Source organism: Polypterus senegalus, chromosome 6, assembly GCF_016835505.1.
Source record: "Polypterus senegalus isolate Bchr_013 chromosome 6, ASM1683550v1, whole genome shotgun sequence".
NCBI classification, from domain to species: domain Eukaryota; kingdom Metazoa; phylum Chordata; class Cladistia; order Polypteriformes; family Polypteridae; genus Polypterus; species Polypterus senegalus.
The window spans coordinates 74,520,581-74,530,835 of NC_053159.1; positions in this window are offsets into that span (position 1 = coordinate 74,520,581).

Below are 10,255 nucleotides of genomic sequence, written 5' to 3' on the forward strand. Positions count from 1 at the left end.
ACCACACACGGATGCAACTGCTTGGCATTTCAATCTGCGCACTCGATAACCCCGCAAAGTTTTATCTGAGGCCAAGATTCGCTTTCGTTTTAGGCGTGTATGTGTGTTTTGAGGGTGTGCGTGTTTTGTTTTGGGGGCGGGGGGGACTGTTATGATGAGCCACCCTTATGTGACAGCTGAGAGATCCAGGTCCTTACCGCTTGTGATCGCCATGTGTGTGTGTATATATAGAAAGGGGGGTTGGTTCTTGTGGGAATTACTCTACTATAATTGCTGAACAGTGCCATCCTATATTTGTTATTATTTGGCTCCACTGGGGACTTGTCTTCCTTGTCAATCGAGTCGGATTTACATTGATTGAAAGCTCAGGGTGTGTGGCTTTAAACGGGCCAAAGAAATCTATCAGACGCTATGGATACGCCCCTTTGTATGGGCACGCCCCATCTCACATGGCAGCTCGGCGTGGTCACTGCAGGAAGCTCTCAGTCACTGGGTGTTCAGCGCGTTTATTCGCGCGTGCTTAATTTACACAGTTACTCGTATGGAAAACATTAATATAAATACATTTTAAAAAGCGCTAAGGAAAGAAGCAAGTGCGAAGTTCTTTCAACGGCATAAAATCTCACAGGCAGACAAGTGCTTGAGAGGACGCGTTGAAATGCCCGTCCTGCCAATGTTATTGTTCAACGGGATTCCGTCCGCAGATATGGAAGAATTGCGTAATCGACCCCGTACTTAATAATGGAGCGCTCTTGACATCGGACTACAAAAAGAAAATGATAATAGTACATACTTGTTCATTATCTATTTTTGGATTCTTTTGTAATGAGCCTCGATTTGCCAATGTGCTTTCCAAAAGTGCGTGGACTCCTGGTAACATTTGACATTCATGTTTTTTTATTCCATTGCCAGCATTTGATAATAGCAGGTTTGCTTTGTTCGTTCCTCTTTTTTCGGTCATTTGTTTCATTGTTTGTTGCCTGCCAGGGTACATCACGATTGTTCATGAAGACATTGCGGAAAAGTGACCTTAAACATAAAGAACCACTGCAACTTACCTCTTGTCTGGATAAATTACGTTCCTAATTTCAGTTTTCTTCTTAATTATTATTATTAGCAGTAGTATGTGTATGGTTTCTTTGGGTTGAATGTGTGCTTCGTAAAGTGCCGTGTGATTATTATATGTTGTGCAAAGTGCTTTTTGAAAATTATTCATAGATCAATTTTTCTCATATTGTTGTTTTAATTGTGAATTGAATAGTTTAATCTAAATCTGTATGTTTTGTAAATCACGTTTTGCCTAAGTGTTTCGTGCATGATTCTTTGTTAAATCAAATACAGTATTATTAAACACTTTATTATTTATGATGGTCACTTAGTATCGTCATTATAATGTTTCATATTAAAATCACCTGGTCTATAAAGTTGATTGGTGATTAATGTATTTAGTGATTCACATGAGTACATCATTTCTGATGGAGCCAAGGGTCTATGGATGTTTCATTTCTATTATTTACACCCAATCCTGCCTTGTGACCCAGGCAGAACTGATCAAACTTCAGTCTGTCTTACGGATTCTTCCTGTTAATGGGTAACACCAAATGTTTTGTAGTGCATTTTGTTTTACATATCTGTGTGCTATAGTCTGTATTTGGAATTTTTCTTAGGGTTTCTCTACAAAATTTCAGGAAATTGATATATAGAAACAGGAATAAGAAGTACTTCAGGTAGGCGGATTTGTGTTTTCTATTCAATAAAATTAATTGACAGAGTTCACTACATATTTGTTTATCATGGTTCACGCCAAAGAGTGACAACGTGTTGAATGTTGAACAGATATAGGAGTCTGTATTTCACTCTACTCTGTACATGTGACAGTTCTATTACTGCTACTACTAGTGCTGCATTCTCTGGTGCCAGTCTTTCTCTTGTGTACACCTTTTATGCCTGTGAAGCTGTAAATCCTTCAAAAGTGCTTACTGGCAAACTCTCCACACAATCTATTTTTGAAAAGCTTGTACTTGACTACCTGTCTGTGGCATTGGTTTCCTAGGTTAATATTCAGTCTTCCCATTTGGGTAGACATTTCAGACAGCAATAAAATATTTAACCTGAGCTTAGTCACTGCAGTGCTAAATGGGAACTTGAGCTGCCTCCCTAGGTCATCTCTTAGCTGCAAGGCTTGTGCCATTGCCAGGAGACCTTTGATTGTTTTGGCTGTGGTTGTAGCCTCTCCCCAGCTCTAAAAAATGTAATGTCTTCTCTTAATTTTTGTGGATGCCATTAAAATGGTGTCCATTATGGATCTCAGAACCTGGTCATAATGCCATTAGCAGCAGCCTGGCCTTCCAGCTTTTAGACAACATTTTGGGGTGGGTATGAAGAGCATATTTGTTAGTTGACCTTGCTAAAGCATTCACATAATAGAGAGAACTCACTGATTTTTAAGTTTGTGAATTTCTTATAGTTTGAATATTCTATTTACATATGGTATTTTTAATAAAGTACCACATTACTGTTTTGCTTCATTCAAGTTGCTGTTTAAGAGTATCACAGTGAGCTGCCACTTTCACCTATATACTTTGAATAAGGAGGTCTAATATCTGATTTGGCAGGCACATTGTTACCATTTAAATTGGACGTTTGGGCAGCATTAGAATAATTGTGGAAACTTAAACTGCCCTGAGTCTGGGTTATTCACCGACTGATATAGTTGGAATAGATTTTAAAGTTATTATTGAATGGTTATTAAGATTGGGGTGATAATCTGCACTGTACTCTTGGCCAACCTGCTGTAAAATATGAAATTGGCACAAACTGATTTGAACTCAAGTATGGAGGGGTATGATTTGTTTTTAAAACAGTGTACTTTCTAATTTTGGATTGGGTCAACACAATTTAAATTTTGATAAAATCACTGCTTTTATATAATATTGTTAAGATGCAATTCAGAGCAGAGTGTTGAAGGAGAACATTACCTCATTTGATGTATGAGTTTATTATAATGCTGAGTGTGAGTTGATACCCAGATCAGTTTTACATGTGTTTATATTTTAGTTATAATTTTCCATCAATGCTAATCTTTAAGTCGATTAAAATTGTATCAATTTCACAAGTTATTTACCAATGTATTAAATGTTTTTAAAATGATTTTTAGCATTAGCTTAAAAAAAAAAGAGTCAACTCCATCATCATTAGCTGTCTTGAATGTTTTGGACTCTGTGTTTAGGGAAGCTCTGAGAACTAAACCATTTCCACTCCACCTTAAGTGACAGAAACATCCAAGTCCATATGGAGAACTGGTGAAAGAGCTTCATATAGTTTATTCATTTGCATAGCCATTTATGTTCAGCTATTATATTGTTATAAATACTGTACTGCAGAATGGGTTTGCTTGCTTTACTGATGACAAGAGTGAGTAAGATTTTCACTCTGCTTGTGGGATATGGCAAACAGAGCATTGTCAACTACCACTACTACTAACCTTTAGACAGTGCACCTTCTTAATGGTTAGGCTTCAAGGTATAAAATGTAAAGTGGATGCAGACATGTCAAAATAAATGCATACTATTTATTATATAGATTGCATTAATTATTATTAATTAATCCAAATTATTTATTATATCATTCTTAAATTTCAAAATATGGACTAGTCAATAACATTCTCAGATTTGTTGAATCCAATTCAGAGGTGTAGCACAGAACTGGTAGGGCAGAATACAGCCCTGGACAGGGTGCCAGACCATTGTAGGACCCATAACATGCACAGCCACAGGATAGTTTGGAATCACCAGTGAAAATAGCATGCTTGTTTTTGGGGATGTACGGGGAAGACCCGCACAGACATAAAAAAAATGTGCAAAGAACTGGACACTGGATGCTTGAGGCACTAGTGCTACTCAGTCAGCCACTCTAAATTAATTAAATAATGTAAATTTAATTTTAAAGTATAAATTCACTGCACATATTATCATTCAGTAGACCAAATACAGTTATACATTAAATCATTGACTTCATTTTCTCATTGTACTGTAGAAAATAGATTAGGATTCTCAAAGTTGAGCAAAATAAATTTGTCAAACAGGTAGTGTGTAGTGTTTGTTTTGGGAGTTGATGTCAGCAAATGGGAACACTTTAGGTAAGCTGATTTGAATTTTTTATGAAATAAAATGAAGTTTTCAATTTAATACATACTTGGTCATCATTACAACAGAGAGAGTAGTGTAACATGTTGTTGACCAGACATGTAAGCAGGAATTTTAGTTTATTTTGTACACTTCTCAGTACTGCTGCTACTAGCATAAATGTACATAGGTAATGATTTTGCTTTTTCTGTTAGCCTAAAAAGTCATTTGTGAATAAAATAGTGTCAATCCTCAATTTATAAGGGCCACTGAAGCCATTAGGATAAGTTGGTTATTATTATAAAGTATATAAGGTGGTTATCTAGTGGACAGTTAGCAACTTCGCTCCACATTAGTCTCAATATTTTTTTTATCTGCTACTTACAGTATGTCAGACTGGTCTGATTTGTACAGTACCAGGTTCATTTTAAAACTGAGCATGTAACTACCCATTTTGTGAGTCCATTTTTGCCATTACAATGCTGCAGGGAGTTGGGACCTAGCGCAGTGTCATCTTTTGAAAAGAAGGCATACTTAGAAATCTAAATCAGACGCCAGTGAAACAAACCTGTATGTCTTTGGTATATGAGAGGACTCTAGAGAAGGAAGACAAAATCCCCTTGACATTGAGAAAATCTGCAGACCACACAAAAGACTAGGAGAGGGGTTTGCTATTGACACCAGGTTCATAGAGTTGTGAAGAAATCAGCATTAACTATTGCACCACCACCACCACCATGCTGCTATTGGCATGAAATTGCTTTTCCAAACACTGGGAGCTGATTTATTCATCTATTACCAAACCCACTTAATTCAGTAGGATCATATCAAGCAGGAGCATCTATTGGGACTGCTGGACACAACCCTGGACATGTTGATAGATTCTTTGTTCATTTGATGTATTAGAGTATTAGAATATACCAGAGATACAGTCAGCAGAGGCATCACCTTCCCACTCTGAAGAAGTTTACCTTTGGATTCCCGTCTCACGGAGATACTCCTTTACCCTGGCAGATCACTTTATTCAGTTCTTTGCCCTGTAACTTGGACAAGAAGTGTGAGTTTGTAAGCACAAGACCACTTGAGGTACTCTAATATGTTTGTGTTAGAGTAACACTTTATTCTCCCTATTCACCAGAGACCCAAACTAGTATCCCACCAGGCACTAAAGATTTTGTATAGCTTCTTTCTGATCGTGATGGCTTGTCAGTGTTGCTCTTGCCATTTTGACAACTAGGATTTAAATGCAGTGTTTGGAGAAAAAATTTTGGCAAGGCAGTGTCATCTGACTGCAGTTTCTCACATACAGATCATCCCTGTATGTTGCTTTTCTGTGTGCATTTTTAAGAATGTATCACTAAGTTTTCTGCCGCCTTGTTTGATTTAATTAATTAGCATCAATTTTTTTGAATCATCCCTACTTTATTTTTCCTTTTTTGTATTACTCTGCTCTCAGATGTGATAACCTGCTAAGGGCCACATTGTCATTCTTACTGTGTGTAGAATTATTTATTACAGTTACTCAGCATTCTGTGTATCACTTTCTAAATTTTAAATTTCCCCTACGCTGAATCACATTATATTTAAGATACTGCCAAGAAATCCCAAAATCATCCATGACTGGCCTTTGAGTCATGCTCAACAGTACCCTGAACTTTGTTTTTCACATCTCGGAGGCACTCCAACTTCTTTGCATCACTTATGAAACATTGCCAGAATGTAACACTACCCCTCCATCTCAGATGTGGAAATACTCAGTCAGGCTTTCATTACCTCTCGGCTGGATTCCTGAAGTTCCCTTTCCAGTGGTTTTCCTGTCCCAAGAAGGAACAGATTTTGATGGATTCAAACTGCTGCTGTTAGAGCCCTGACTCAAACCAAGAAAAACTAATATGACAGGAATGACAAAACTGGTTACTTGTCTGATATCAAATCATGTTCAGAATTCTGCTACCAACATATCTGGCTGTAAATATGACAGACAGCACACAGGATGTTAAATTGCAGTGCTGCCAGTTCAATCCTCACCTTTAGTAGTTCTCTAAACCTTCCTGTAAAAACATACATGTAAATAACTATAACACATCCTGTCCTTGCAAGTTCCCAGAGGTAAATGTGTTTGCTGTAGAGACATTAATAATAACTTATTTTTATTCAACCTTTTCCCAAATGTATTCCAGCTTCAAGGTTACAAGGAGCCAGAGGCAATCCTACCATCATTCTTCACAACCCTTTATGTGGAACACATCCTGCTGACCAATTAATTTGTATCATTTCTCACCCAGTATAAAACTATGATATTTGATGTCACCTATATTTCTTTATTAAGTACTGAAAAATGTGATGGTGAACATGAGTTTTACTTTAGGGTTTCACTTCTGTAGATCTCTGTCCATGGATCTTCCTTTGTGGCTTCACCAACCATATATAAGATTTCATATGAAAATGTACCTTTTCTTTTTTGCATTTTAGATCTGCATTCATTTTCCACTGACTCATTTTATGGATCAGCTGTTTCTGTTTCAGTATTGTGGGAAGTTGCAGTCTAGGCTTGATGCATTGAGCATTTTTAGGAGAGACTGGGTGTCAGTCCACCACAGGACATGCTCGGTCATATTGAGACAATTTAGAGTCATCAGTGAAGATCATTTACTATTTTATGAGATGAATTGCAAGCTTAATGCAGATGGTGACTCTGTGGGAATTGAATGCTGGGTCACTGTGACTAGAAGCAACTCTAACCATCATGCTGAATCAAATATATAGTGACATTTTTTTTTTCTGGTGTCTTTGCCTTGTGTGTTGTCTTTATGAGCATACATGTATTCAGCTCATCCTCTGGACTTCACATAGTCATTTCCTGGTAGGCATTAAAAATAAATTTCTGTTTTTCTTTTCTACTGTTCTAGTAACAGTTAGGGTTATGTAGGATCTAGTCATCTGTTTACCTGGGCCACTAATAAAACTGTAGTACAGTGGAACCTCAGTTCATGACCATAATTTGTTCCAAAACTCTGGTCGTAAACCGATTTGGTCATGAACCAAAGTAATTTCCCCCATAGGATTGTATGTAAATACAATTAATCCGTTCCAGACCATACAAACTGTATGTAAATATATATTTTTTAAAGATTTTTAAGCACAAATATAGTTAATAATACCATAGAATACACAGCCTAATAGTAAACTAAATGTAAAAACATTGAATAACACTGAGAAAACCTTGAACAACAGAGAAAACTAACACTGCAAGACTTTGTACTATAGCGCTACAAACCGCTCGCTAAAAACGCTTTTTTTTAATGGGTTTTAAGCACTGGGGAAAAAAAATTAACATTTGAAAAATCCGTAATTTAATAAACCACCTAGAAAAGTAACATTGTAACAATGCACGCTACGAAACAAACGCTGTAAACAGAAGTGTGTGTGTGTGCGTTTCTCTCGCGCACGTCTGTCTGTCTGTGTGTGTGTGTGTCTCTGTCTCTCATGCGCGCGTATGTGTGCGTCTTTCTCTCGCGCGTGTGTGTCTGTGTGTGTGTGTGTGTGTCTCTCACGTGTCTGTGTGTGTTTCTCTCAATCTCGCTCTCGCTCGCTGCACAGGGAATGTACAGGGAGAGATTGAACACGTGCGGAAATCATCGGCGTGCACAAACCAAAATGGCTTGTTCGTATACCGAGTGTGTGGACGTGAACAGATGCAAAAGTTTGGCAAATCGTAAACTGATTTGTACGTGTTCCGAGACGTTTGTGAACCGAGGTTCCACGAATCCAGGAATCAATTGAATTCCGAAAACCTTAAACATACCAGTGATCCTGTAGGATCATTTTTTCCAAGTCACACTTATTTTGGCAAGAGAGCAGCATGGAGATCCTGTAGTTGCCACGCTGTGTCACATTTTGAAAGTCCTAATTTTGAATTCTGGCCTGATCAATTCCATGTGCCCCCTATGTCTCTATGGGTTTTCCTCCCACATCCCAAAGATGGATGTTTTAGGTGGATCAGTGACTTTATATTTGTGCAACTGGCACCCTGTCCAGAGGTGGTTTCTGCTTTACACCTGACGCTGCCAGAATAGACATGTGACTGTAAACAGCAAAGATCCACAACTTTTCTTAATTATTTCAAAATCCTCCACATTTTAATGTTTTTCCTCAATTTACAGCCAAGAGTGTAATTATCTAAAGTGACTCTTTTTCAAGGAGTTTAGTTTACAATCAGCATATTCACCATCCTTTTAAAAGAAATCTCTCACAGGTTGATTCACTGGTGTTTTCCTTCATAAAAATTCAGTATTTATGCTTGATGTCCATTCATTTTTGTTTAATATTGTTTAATATACTGTTAGAGGTGGCTTTCAACAGTGGTGCATATTGTTTTGAGCAAGCAGAAAGAGTGCCTAGCTTTGATGCCATTACTGTCTGTTGCAAGTGGAAATGAAGCCAATGTCCCTTAAGCTGCATGTACTTATTGGAGAGAGGGCAGTTGTCTGCTAGTAATGAAGATACTATGAAGAAACAGAAAGTTTCTGAAATGTGATGAATGCAAGGGGAGGACATATCATGAATCAAAGCTGATAGCAAGCAGGATTATTCCATGTGTCCATAAAATCTGGATGAAGACTAGGCTTGCCATTGATATGTATCAAGTTAACTGTGACTATGGTGTCAAAATCATGGTTGTTCTGATTTGACATCTTGCTCCTTACATGCTTTTTGCAAGTTATGTTTTAGTTATGTTATAATCCATCTAACTTCAGTATTTTAGATCCTGAATCCTGAGTTCAAATTCCATCGTGGTCACTGTCTGTGAGGCTCGCATGTTCTCCCAGAATCTACATGGTTTTTATGTCTTCTCTTTCCTCTATCATGACAAACACGTGCATGCTTGAAAGTTAACAGCTATAATGTGGTCCTGCAAAGAGATGCTGTCCGAACTGAGGCTGGTTCCTGTTTTTTGTTTTTTTTTTTTGCTCAATACGGCCAGGAAATCTTGCAGCTCCCTGTGACTCGATATTGGGAAAAGGAGATTAGAAAAACGAGTTGTTAAATTATCCATCGCAGGACGAGGTTCGATCTGCAGCCTGGCTACTGCTTGTCTTGAGCTTTTATAATGTGTCTGGATGATTTTGTTCAAGGTACTCTAATTTGCTCCCATATGCCAAAGACATGCAAGTCAAATTAACTGGTTTCACTAAACTAGACAACTAAGCAAATGTTGTTTTGACCTGCAGTGGACTGGCTTCCCTTCTACACTTTGCTCCTACCCAATGCTATTAAGATCTGGATACACACATCTATAATGAAAACCAGCAGTTCAAAAGTGGATAATTGGATAAATGGATATATTTTTTCTTTGTGTACTTTGTCAGTCTGTCTGTGAAAGAAAGGCACTCTATACAATAGAAATTGATTTATTGCATTTTGTTGCTTTCTAATCTTTAATAGTCAGCTGTTCTTTTATGGCCACAAATCTGACCATCTATCAGTCCATACGTCTGAACCTGATTTTCTCAAGAGAACAGTGTTTCTTCAACTACAGGGTGTAACGCAGTTCAAGTCATGCGCTATATGAACTTGGGTCACGGTGAGTTGTGAATTGCAATAGTACTGAATGAGAAAGGATCACAAACGGTTTGTGGAAAGCCTTGCAATGGGATACTGCTGGCAAGGGTAAAACGAGACAACAACAAGCAAAAAGGGGATACAGGGAAAAAAAAAAAGTTTAAGAACAACTGCAATAGAAAGTTGTGGAGCATCAGAGTCCATTGTAGAATAAACCCAGGCTGGCACATCAATCCATCACAGCCCTACCATGTACATAATGTAATTACTTCTCTGTAAGATGTAAGATATCCATCTATTTTCTGAAAGGACTTTATTTATTGTATGGTCAAGGGGAACCAGAGCCTCTTTCAGTGGCAATGTATGATAGACAGGAACGTACCCAGGGTGTGATAAATATCATTTTTGGCGTGAGAAGTCTGCTGGAGCCATACAAGATTTTTTTCAATGTACTGTACATGTGCAGACAACTCTAATGTAAACATTAACTTACACTACATAACTAATAATATCTCCTCGTTTACTAAAGACTAGCAAAATATGCAAGGTAATGTACCTTTCACATTTAA